Source organism: Mauremys mutica, chromosome 21 (genome assembly GCF_020497125.1).
Source record: "Mauremys mutica isolate MM-2020 ecotype Southern chromosome 21, ASM2049712v1, whole genome shotgun sequence".
Taxonomy (NCBI): domain Eukaryota; kingdom Metazoa; phylum Chordata; order Testudines; family Geoemydidae; genus Mauremys; species Mauremys mutica.
The window spans coordinates 10,131,735-10,144,186 of NC_059092.1; positions in this window are offsets into that span (position 1 = coordinate 10,131,735).

Genomic DNA, 12,452 nt, shown 5'->3' on the forward strand with positions numbered 1-12,452 from the left:
CTAGAACCAGCCCCCTTCTTGCTTAAGTGCCGTCACTTGAAAAATGAAATACATTTTAATATGTTAGATTTTTCTCTCCATTAAACAAAACAAAAAGGTTTTGAATCTAGTCGGGTCGGGGGAGAAGAGAAAAGAGGAGCGGAAAAAGAAACTGCATCATTTGGGAACAGGGAGGCAAAATGTAGACGTTTATGCTGTTGCCCCTTTTGGGCCCAGCAGTTTGTCAGTGTTTGGGGGTAAATTGTTTTAATTAGGAGGAGAAACTGATTATACAAGTCAGGCATTTCTTTAGTGCAATCCTGCTCATTTAAAAAGAGTGTACATAAAGTCCCATTTCCCTGAACACAGTAGAAACAAAAAGCGTCAGGCTGTTTCCTTGCTCATAAATCCAAGTCTGCTTTTCCATCAAGTACTGTGCCCAAAAGCATCTCTGTCTCTCACTTCTCTTTGAAGGCCACACTCACCACGGCTTTGCTGGTTTTCGGCCTCTGATACATACAGGTACTTACCTGAGCCAATCAATCCCCTAGTGCCTGCATTTTACAGTCAGCCCCAGGGAAACTCCTCAGTCAACATGGCTTAACTTCTTATTGGACTTATCCTAAGGCCTTTTTTTTGGGTGGTGGCTTCCTCTTGTTTGCAGCTATCATTACATAAAGATGCATTTAATTGCTCCTTCCATTTAGCCTGAAGGAATGGTGCACAGCACACCCATCAGCTTTAACCAGGCCTGTGATTGTCTACAGATCAAAGACCTGCTTGATGGCAGCCAATGACCTCTTCCAGAAGAACACTATACCATCGGAAACACGTATTCCATTAGACTGTGGAATAGTCGCCGAATGGAAGGAAGTGAAACTTTCTAACTTGACAAAGGGCTACCTTCTGTGCTGTATCACCCAGGAGGATGGGTGACAAGTATGACTTCATGCTGCCTGGATTCTGGGTTGTTGCAGGGGCCAAAATGACCCTGGGGGTAAAATTAGAGTATTACAACAGCCACCCAGAGCTGCCCCACGGCTGTATTGCAGACGGGGTTCTCTGTAGCACCAAGTGCTAGGGGTACTTCCCCTTCTGCCCCCAGGACTCCCTCTAGCGTGCCTCTACGCCAAAGCTTGCATGGGAAGAAAGCACAGAGCCCTTACAGCTGCCTTATGCTGCTTCTGCACTTGAGGAATTCTCCCCTGGTCCCTTGCGGCTCAGTTTCTGACTCTAGATGTTGATGGGGCAGTAAGTGTGGGTCAGAATAGGGTCCAGAATTGGCCCCATAGTATGAGAAAATGTGGAGTAAAGGAACATTGCTGCACTGGCTGAGGTGGGAAGGAATGATAGCCACATCCTAATAGCCCTTTGATGTCCCCCAGACTGATATCTAACCATAACTAGGGTCACACATGAGCATCTCACGCACATGCTGAATGGAGATGGCAGCCTATTACATTAGGATTCAACAAAACACGTGTAAGTTAATAAATCCAAATCGATTATTGAAAACATGTAACAGCTCGGCCACGCGGGAGAGATGTCGATTCCCCGTTCAGTCACAAACGTTTGAAATCCTGTTTGGAAAGGCAATTCTTGCTCAGCACTTATCACTGAAGGCCGATGCTTAAAAATACTAGCAGGGTTTTACCAAAGCCAGCTCTCCTCCCCTCCCCCACCATTCGCAGAGGCAGTACTGATGGAAAGGATTGAAGCTCTGAGACGCTTGCCCTTAGCAGCATCTGAATCATTTCAGATATAAATGTCTCTTTTAATGGTCGCCTTGGCTTCTCCACAGTCGACCGCTAAGCTTGCCCTGCGCTGATCTGGAATTCCAGGCTCCTCTCCTGTGTGATGGTTTGATTTCATTTCCCCCCCAAAACAGTATGATTGAAAATGGATGTTTCATGAAAAGGGAAGGAGAAAATGCAGAACAAAGGAGGAAAAAAGTGACACCTCTCAGGAATCCCTTTGATTCCTAAACAAATCAGTGGATGGAATTGTGTGTGTGTGTTTTAAATGGATACAGTTCAGCCCAGGTCCTACCTCTGCAGAGCTGGCATGTTATCCTGTAGCAATGCAGCACCAGGCTTTCCTGCGGGAAGACCTGTGCCCTTACAATGCTCCTTCCGTCGAGAGGCACTGGCTCCCCCTTGACGAACTGCTCTTGGGAAAATTTCCTTGGAAAATATGTCCCTATAATGTGCAGCGCAGACATCACTTCATTTTTTCCTTCACCAGGGCTCCCTTTTGTAGGCATCCGCTCGTACACAAAACAAGCTGTGTTGTGTGTGAATGACACTGGGTCGGAGGGTCGTTCACCATTGCTGAGTTGGTGCAGAGACCAAGGTGAATAAGCACCTTGGGGACATGCGTTTTGGGGAACACACTGTAGCAAAGTGGTGGAGCAGGGAGTGCCGTATGTTCGAGAGCGGCTGGAACAAAGCTGTGTGCTGAAGGGAGGCTCACAGTGTGAGCTGGTTCGTTGAGAGATTTGGGGGTTCAGCTGCTTCACTCTGCCAGACTCAGCTCACCTCCCCCGGGGAAGGGAATAAGTCCTGGGGCCACGGGGTAGAAGCTGAGTGGCTCAGAACTAGGCCCGCTGGGTTAAAGGGCAGCCTGAGGGCAGGGAGATAAGGAGGTAAAGAGGCCCTCGTTTGTGGTCAGCTAGCTGGGCTGGAGATTGGTGCCTGCAGGAGACCCTGGGTCAGAGGAAGGGGCGTGGTCGAGAGGTGGAAACTTTTGGGTTAAACTTTTATTTGCAAGAAATAAAATTCCAGCCCTGAAGTAAAAGGATTAAAACTGAGTGGCTACTGAGTGGGCTTGATGCACTGGCTGGTGAGTTGGCCTGCTGGCTGGCCAAGGGGGAGAGGTGAAATGGAACCAGGCCCCCTTACTGATCTCCTTGACGTGACGAGTTGTCTGGGGGGCTAGAGCAGAGAAATAGGAAGTCAGGACTGCTTGGTTCTGTTCCCAGCTCCAAAGAGGGAATATTGTCTAATGGTTAGAGCAAGGGAAGGCGGCCAGGATGGCAGGGCTCTGCCACTGATTCAGGGAGGGCAAGTCACCTAACTTATCTGTGCGTTGGTGTCCCAGTCTGTAAAAGGGCTGTCGTCATCCCATAAGGTAGGCAGTTTATTAAAGGCTTAGTGCAGGTTCGTAAAGTGCTGGATCGAGGGTGATGAAGGGAGAGCTTTATTACAGAGTCCTCGGGAGGCGTCTGTGTGTGTGTAAAGACACGTTCACCGTAAAATACCAACCAAAGTACTAGAAGTAGAGCAGCAGCAAGCAAGATCTTTTGTGTGCCTGGCCTGTGTATTTCCTGGCTGCTGAGAGCAGATGCAGCTTCTTCCCCAGCAGCGGCATGCTGACATGACGGTCAGACCGTCTATTAAACAAACCGCCCACACGCTGCAGTGTTATGACTTGCAGAGGGACTTTTTTACAGATGCTTTTCAAAGCCTGATGAAGCCGCAGCCTTTCTCTAGGCACTCCAGCCAAACGTGCTTTTGAGGCAGGCATCTCACCAGCAGGGGGTGCTCTTTCCTAACTCAGAGTGAGCAGGACACTGAACCAGTTATTTTCTCAGCCCAGTGCTGCAGTGCATTGTTCACAGGCGATGCAGAGCACAGCTGTCTGCGCATCACTGAGAGCACGATTACTAGAAATAAACTCCTCCGAGCTAAGCTGGGACACAATGTTTGCTTGAGTGGCTGCTCTTCTGTGGCAGGTCCCACACAGGGCACCATTGACTTTCTGTGGCTCCCTGTGTTTCTGCCATCATTTTGGGTCAGTAAGACCAGAAAATATTTTCTCTATTTCACATTCATGCAGACTCCCTGTGCACAAACAAGAAGACTCTGCGTGCAGGCTGTGACAGCGGGATCCGCCTCCTGTGCACAGACTGGTGATTGTGCTATATAATAATGGCTAGCGCAGCACTATATGCCCAGAGGATAAAGGAGGGACGGTTGTCTTAGCTGTTAAGGTTACTGCAATTGCAGCGGTGATGATTAAAACTGCGCGCTTGTGAAGGGGCCCTTCTCTGGAGCAGCTTATGCATCTAGGCCAGTGCCCCAGGAATGCACACACATTGAGGGGTCAGGAAGGGGTGTTCTGACTGCCGCCCACGCATCCCAAGTTTAACTGGACTCTCGGTGACTGGATTCCTGTATAAAAGATTATTTTAATCATCTTTGATGAGCATCTTTTGTGCAAAGAGCTTTAGGGCTCTAGATGGCCCATACCAGTGCAAAGCAGCCAGTGGCCATATGGCGCCCTGTGCAAGCGGGGTGGGCCAGAGGAAACGGTGGTCCAGAACATCAGTGCAAATCCCAGCTCTTCTCAGTAGTGCCATAAGCGCTTTAGTGTCTCTGCAGAGTAGACAGGGGCTTCATTTAAAGTCTCGCTTGAAAAGAGCTTGTATGGAGCTTCGTTTATTTGCTTGGCAAAGGTTGAAGTTCTGGGTTGACCCTGTTGGGATCTGAACCTGGGCCGCGCAGGAGGCTGGCTGACTTAGAAGAGCAGGGATTATGTTTGGCCTGCAGGAGTTCCCCTGGGATTCGCCATCCCGACGCCCTCATTTTTACTTCCTTCTCTATCACAATGACCCATCCTCTAGCTGATTGCATTATGAGCAGGCTTGGCAGGAATTCTACCTCCTGGGGATGCTGCTGTTTTCATAACGTCTCTTTCCCTCTGTTCAACAGAGCACTAGGTTACTCTGACTCCAGCGCTGTACAGTACAGACCCTCATTGTTCCGCCTGTCACATTGTCTCCCTAGATTCCCACATGCAGCACGTAGATGCTTCCGGGTACTGCTCAGCGTTGCCGCCCCTGGGAACACCACAACTGTCCCCAGGCAAAAGGGGGTGGTAGGCTAGGAGAGATCTAGCTCCCTTAAAAAACGCTACATGGCTGCAGACTCTTGACACAAGGAGCCAAAAGGCAAAGTGCTGGGATTTATTTTAGATACAGTCTCCCAGCCTCCTGCTGATGGAGTAACTCCCGCAGGGCAAAAGGACCTCTATAAATCATGTAGCAGCTTTCGGGCCAGTGCTTTCAAAAGTGAGGAGTAATAGGGTTGGCCACTGGGCAGGGTTTTGACTCGCTGGTCCAGGGACTGGCTGGTTGACAGAAGATGTCATTTGCCAGGTTTTTTTGCTCCATGCACATGCAATATCTTAACTACAGGCTGGGCGCTTGGCAGCTGGGAGTGCACCACAGCTACCCGGCTGGCCCCTGGGTATTGCTCTGCGTGCATGTAGCGTGCAAAGGGCGGACATCAGCTCATGGGGAAGTGGTGACCAATCCCAGTCCTAGATCTTTCCAAATTTTCGAGAGCTGAGCCTCTTCCCTGGGACCTAGCCCCTCCCACACAGGGCCACCTGGGGGGGGGGGGCAAGTGGGGCCCTGCGAGCCCTGGCCGGGTGGCGGGGGGCCCTTCAGTGCTGCTGAAAATGCAGAGTGACTGAAGGGCCCCCCGCCGCCGAAATGCTGCCGAAGACCCGGACCGCCACCGGGTGAATACAAGCGCCGCAGCTCCCCTGCTTTGCTCCAGGCCCCCTGAATCCTCTGTGCGGCTCTGCTCCCACAGGCCAGCCCCCCAAGTTGGGACCTGACCTCACAGCCAGTTTTGCTGTGCCTCAGAGGTGGAAACCTTATCAGTGATTTTTGGAGCCCAACATGAGACACCTTAAAGAGGCCTGATTCTCAGAAGGCAGGTGCTTAGCACTTTCTAAAAAACAGGCCCTTTTAAGGTGCCTAAAGTCAAACATTGAGGCACCCGAAGGAACTAATATTTTTTTTAAATCTTGGTTTAGGCCGTGGGTAGAGCTGGAGAAGGCCTGTTCAATCAACTGGGTCCACTCCCCAGCCAAGGCAGAGTCTAGCTCTTCAAGCAGATTCAGTTTTAGTCACTGGGCAATGGAATTTGTCAATTATCCCCTTCCTCCATTTTTTTCATTCAACATTGAAAGGTAGAGGGATTTAAAACAAAACCAAAAAAACCCCACCTCTCTCTTACGAGCTGGTTGGATGTGCATGTTAGTGATTCTAGCAAATAACTCAGTATCTTCATCATGGTCCTTGAGGATGCAGGAGAGTTAAATGTGACAAAATTAAACTGTTCTGTAGAAGCTGGAATCTCATCTGGCAAGAGGTTCCAAGGCCCCACTGCTCCCAGAGAAGGTGTCCATCTTCAGAATGGACTGGCCAGAAGTTCCAGAACTGTGTTTTGACTGTTTGCAACCTGGTGTTTCCTCCAATCTGTCTGCTCCTCTTAGCCTGCAGTTTTACCCTTCCTTGATCTGTAACAAAAAGCTAGAGCTGAACGTTTCTATCGCCACCCCATGCGTAACAATTCTCCAGCAATCTGCAAATCACAGCCAAGTGAACACAAAAAGAGCAGGTCAGATCGAGGGTGCTTAGCTTACATGTGCATTAATATCTGTCTGGCTGAGACCCCCTGGAACAGAACACCCTGGGCATTCCCAGCCGTTAATCCAGAGATAAGTATATCTTTTGGTTAGAAACAGCAGGAGACCTTCACATGCCAGGAACTGCATCAAAAGGATGTCCAAGGTTGTGAGACAATCCCTCAAAACAAGGAAACTTGCATAACAGGGCACAAGGGGATAGTGATAAAGCCCTCTATAGGGTTGTCTTTGATTTAAGAGCTGAAGACACAGGACTTGGTTTTCTTCTCAGTAGCACAACATGGCTTGTGCACCTTGTTGAAAATAAAGCCCATACAAGACATGTAACTCAACCCCCTTGTGGGGCCTGACTCTACTCAGGACTCAAAGAACAAGTATCCTAGGACACCTTGTTTCTGTCTCTAAACCCACCCATAACTAGAGGGCTGCCCCCAAACTTTCTTCTATCGCTGAAGTTAACAAGCTGCACCTGCCATTGTGAGTCAGCAGAATTTATCCCTCAGCTTTGGGCAGGCTTCTGAGGCCTGGTTACAGGGTGAGTCAATGAAGGACCCCTGCATCCCTATGGGAGTGGGTGAGAGAGCCTGCCAATCACATCAGCGAAGCCCTCTTGAGCTCAGTGTGGTTGCACCAGTGTAAATCAGAGGAAAATTTAGCCCATATTGTCTACAGAATAAGAGGCCTCATCTGGCTGCTGTGTTCTCTTGCAGTCTAGCCATGCTCAGAAGCCAGATACTAAGAACAGGGTGTCTTGAAAGAAGGTAATAATTAATAAAGCGGCATTTACAAGGGCCAGCGTGAAGACAGCATGGTACATTATTATGGGAAAGAAACCTAAGTTCTCACACGGAGTAGGGGCTTATTTTCTGCCTGCTGGTTCAGACAATCCTGATAGAAATGTGTCCTATTTCACATGTGAACTGGTGCAGCATTCTCCCTTCCAGGCTGGTGCCAACTGCTTTACCTTTGGTCTTTCTGGGCAGTACTCTTTCAACCTGAGAGGAGGGAGGGTTTTGTGGTTATTAAGGAGCCAGACCGGGCCCCGAGACCTGTGCTCAATTTGCAGTCTGGTGCAGACTGTATATGACCTTGGACATGTCATTTAATCACTCACTTTAAAAAGAATACTTCTTTACTTACCAGGGATATAATGTGCTCGCCACAAGGTAAGTGAGGGGGTGCGTATTGCACCAATTTAAGTTTTGGAATGGATGTAAGGGTTAGCCCCATGTAGAATGCATTGCAACAGCCTAATCTCAGTGGCCCCGATCATCAAAGGTATATAGCTGCCTAACTCCCATTGGTAGAACCCTGCATGGATACAAAATTTGAATCCGCATCTGAGCCGTGAGCTGCAAACGTGGTCCGCGGATATCTACCCATTGCGGGTTAGGCACCTAAAGAGCCACCTTTGAGGATCTGGACCAAGTGACAAAGGCATGAATTGTCCAAGGTCCCACAGAAAACCAGTGGACAATCCTGGCATGCTGACTCCCTGTCCTGCTCTAAGCATGACAGTGCCTTCTACAGATAAGGTCTTACATTTAAAAAAGTGACTAGTGATTTTGGCTGTCCAACTTTCAACATCTTAAAGGGGCCTGATATGCACACAACGCTGAGTGCCCACCCTCTGAAAACCAGGTCCTTTTAAGGTGTTTCCAGTTGAGCACCCAAAATTCCTAGTCACTTTTTAAAATTTCAGCCAAGAAGCAGTGTCTGTTAGGAAGAGGTGGGGTGGAATAATTTCCTTAGCTGTCTCTATTTTGACACTCATGCATCCTGAAATCCACCTCTGCACACTCTGCGGGCCAGATGCATCCTCACTGTAACACTCCTGAAGTTATCCAAGGTACACCCCAGGGATGGATTTGGCCCAGTCCATGAAGAAAGTTTTTTTTCCTTGTAGCTTGTACTAGGTTGGCCTCTCTAGTGGGTCTGCCTTGGCCTCATCCTACAAGAGAAAGAGACTAGAACTAACACATCCTTCTTGCCATTTTGATACATTTTGCGCTGCACACCCCGGCAAGTGGCTTAGTTGAACGGGATCCCCTCATCTCAGCTGACAGAGGAAGCCAGACTAAATTTCAGCTCCTGTAGGGATTTTTTCCCCTCTCCAGCAGGCAAAAGGACTAGTAGTGTCCATCATGCAGATTAAGAGAATCTTCTAACAAATGCCTGGTGCCTTTTCTCTCTGCTCTCATGGTGAGTGTCTAACCTTTTTTTTTTTTCTTCTTCCAGTTAAAGCCTTATTACTTCCCTTTCACTGTCCAGTCTTCCATGGAGCTGGTATCCCCAGTGCATATATTGGGAGACCTGCAGAGCAGCGAACTGAGCCACGGAGTTCACAGGCAGACGGGTGGTGTCTTCCCTGTAGAATTCTTATTTTTGGGAGTCACCAATGACTTGGCCTCCTTCTCTGCAGGAGGTGCAAACCTCACACTAGTTCCCAAGGCAGCATGGGAGCAGTAGCTAAAGGCTCCTTCGGAATCTCCATGCAAGAGCTGTTAAGTTCCCACAGGGGCCTGGTTCCCCTATGGTGCTTCAGCGCTCTGTTGCCACAGCCGGACTTCCCCTGGGGCACCACGCACACGCAGTGAAAGAGGGACTTTCCCAACCCCTACGGTTAAGCATCAGTAAATCCAACTGGCTCTTTGTAAGCTCTGTGTGTGATAGGAACTTGACACCTCCAGCAATGGGTAGGGGGGGCTTTGGAGATTTGCTCTCTAGGTTCCCCAGTGTGACCCTGGATCAGGTCAGTAGTAGATTTTAACCTCTTGATGGCTGGTTGGTGGCTTATGTGAAATGCGATGGTAGGCTCGTAGCGGACACTGTCAGTGGCAGCATCAGGAGAGTCCAATAGAAACCTGCTCGGTGCCACCTGTGGGACCTCCTGGTCAGGTCTGCAGGGAAACGTGCACTGCTGCTGCCCCTGCAGTACCTATTTTGTGAGCCAACCAAAGACCTCAGTCCTGATCCAACATCTTTCACAAGCGCGACATTCCAATAACAAATTAAACAGTGCCCCGTGGGTGACACAACTACGGCTTTCTGGGTTACAAGGCATTTCAGCCTATGTTAACCTCCATGGGTCAGATACTCATTACGTTAAGACCCCATTGACATCTCTCTGATAGTATAAAAGAGCCTTAAAGTAGGTGTAACGAGTAATTCAGTGACATCTACCCTGCCAGCATGGTGTCAAGAAGCCTCAGTGTAAATGAGAATGATTGAGAGTGGTTTTGGTGTTTTTAAATACCCAAACAAAGATAGCCACAATACTGAGTGTTAGTATCCATGCCGCGATTTTCTGAGCAGAAATTTCTGCATGGAGATGTGTTATGCCCGTGGGGGAGGACAAGAGACACAAGAGACTTTTAACAGCTGCAAAGAATCGATGCCCAGACAAAGAAGGAGTTACCCAGCGGGCTGTCACTGCAGTCCTGGCTGAACTTGGAGCTATTACACAGGGCAAAATCCTGCACTCCCCTACTCACTCCTTCTTCAGGCAAAACTCCCATTGACTTCAGCTCAGTGTGGACTTGCAGGGTTTGACCCACCACCTGTTCAAATAAAAAGTACACAGGGGAAAAAGTGTGCATGTGAGATTTTCAAACCGGCTCAGTGCTGCCATGGAAATGAATGGAAAACTTCCACTGACTTAAATGGGGGAAGAGTCACGTCAATACAAAGTGGTTTTGGAAATGCCGCCTAGCTATATATTTTTAACATTTGTTTCTCCCTTTTCTCTCCTGCAATGTAGTGTGTTAAAGGACTTTGTGCTTTATCTTTAAATTTCCAGGTGCTACTTGACAGCTAGAATAACTACCTTAATGTCATGTAAATGTACTATACTTCTAAACTCACCTAGTTACCTTGAAGTAAAAGCTATAGTGATTTGTCTCCACTAGGATTTTATAGTGGGATAGCTAATGTTAGTTCTCCCACTGTGAAAACCCCCTCCTTTTTGGCAACAAAGACAAGCCTCTGATGTGCATAGAAAAGAATCCCTTTACTCACTTCTGAACTTCAGTCATCACTAAAAAGAGCACAGCAACACTAACAGGAGAGAAAGTTTTCTAACTTAAACTGCATTTAGGTAGGCAGAACGCAGTTACACAACTTGAGTATGATTCTTAGTTAAACAAAGGCTCTGCAGTGTAAAGGTGCCTGAGCATAGATGAGAATTAGGCCCTTTCAATTTAGCCAAGACTTTTCTTGGGAAAAGTGTCATGGGATCTTTAATGACCACAGGCGGTCAGGACTGGATTTGAATGTCTCAACTCAAAATCTACCACCTTCTGCACCAGGATGGGGCACTGGTTCAATACTGACTCGGCTGGCAGAGTGCCACCTACTGAATCATTCATCCATCATACCACTTCCTGCACCACCTAGGTGGCCGTTGGAGGTGCTCCATTCAATCCTGATCAGGTTCAAGCTTGCCTAATTTATGAGAACTTGTAAGTTCACAGTTCTAAGTGATATAGTTACAAACAGACCTTTTGCTTGGGAATACTAAAAATGCACCTCTTAAAAGGAGACCGTCAAATCAGATTTGTCCCACAATTTCCTTTTTGGATAACCTAAAACCAATAGAATTGTTTTCATGATTTATTTTTTAATTAAATTGTTTTTTTATACACCTTCCACTAAAGTGTTTGCCACTACTAGACAGTTCACAAACAAAAGTGGAACTGGGTTTATTTGTCCACAAATAAATAAAAATAATCAGAGTATAAATAATAATCAAAAAATGCTTTGAGCATTAATAACCTAAGGTGTTATTTGTAACATAGGTAAGGAATTAGAGAAGTAGAATTTTTACCCTGCAGTGTTGCCAATTCTCATCCTATTTGGTATTTTTCTCAAAATCCCAACTCCTGGAATCATGTGAGTAGGTGTAAATCTCTGCCCTTTTTTTTTTTTTTAGGTAAGCTTCTAGCTTTCATGGCTAGAGTGAAAAGTTTGAAAATGTGTCCTTAGTGTAACCTAAAGGGTCAAATACGAGAATGCCAATAAAAAGAACCGATAATTATTTTTCAAATCTCATGATTTTAAAGCCATTTTCCTGATTTTACAGAGCCTGACTTGTGGCCCGTGAATGCTTGGGGCCGGCAGTATGCACTGCAGCCCCCATCCTGCAAACACTTATGCATGTCCTCAACTTTTGCTACCAGAGGTGTCCTAAAGAAATCAGTGAAACTAGTCAGGGTAGTGTAGTTAAGCACCGTGCATAAGTATTTACAGGATCTAGCGCAGGGGTTCTCAAACTGGGGGTCGTGACCCCCTCAGGGGGTCGCAAGGTTATTACATGGGGGGTCGCGAGCTGTCAGCCTCCACCCCCAAACACCGCTTTGCCTCCAGCATTTGTAATGGTGTTAAATACAAAAAAAAAAGTGTTATAATGTATGAGGGGGGTCGCACTCAGAGGTTTGCTGTGTGAAAGGGGTCACCAAAACAAAAGTTTGAGAAACACTGATCTAGTGCTTTGGGTTGCAAACTCATCGGATCTGTTAGTAGGGTGCCGGGCACAATGGCCTTTTAGACACCACCACCATCCAGTAATCATCTGGATTTGCATCACTTCCTAGCCCCTGATCCTACAGAAGCACAGAAACGTGGGGCTGGAGGAAAGGACCTTGAGAAAACCATCCAGCCCCCTGCATTGAGGCAGGACCAAGGCAACCTGACAGCGGTTGGTCCAACCTGTTGTGAAACCCCCCCAGGAAGGGGATTCCACCGCCCCTTGGAGGCCTGTTCCGGAGCCTGAGCGTGAGAAAGTTTCCCCTGATCTCTTCAGCTGGGGGCTCTTCTCCCCTCCGGACACCCAGCTCTGCTGCCAAGGGCAGAAGCGGCACAGCGGGCCTCGGGCAGAGGGTTTCTCCCGCTCCCCGGCTCGGCCGCGGGTCCCCCCGCCCCGCCGAGAGGAGGGGCTGGGCGCGGGGAGGTGCCAAGCGGCAGCTGGGAGCTATTTGGCCCATGTGATCCGGCCGGCCGGAGCTCTTCGCGTCTGGCGCCCAGCAGGAGCCCGG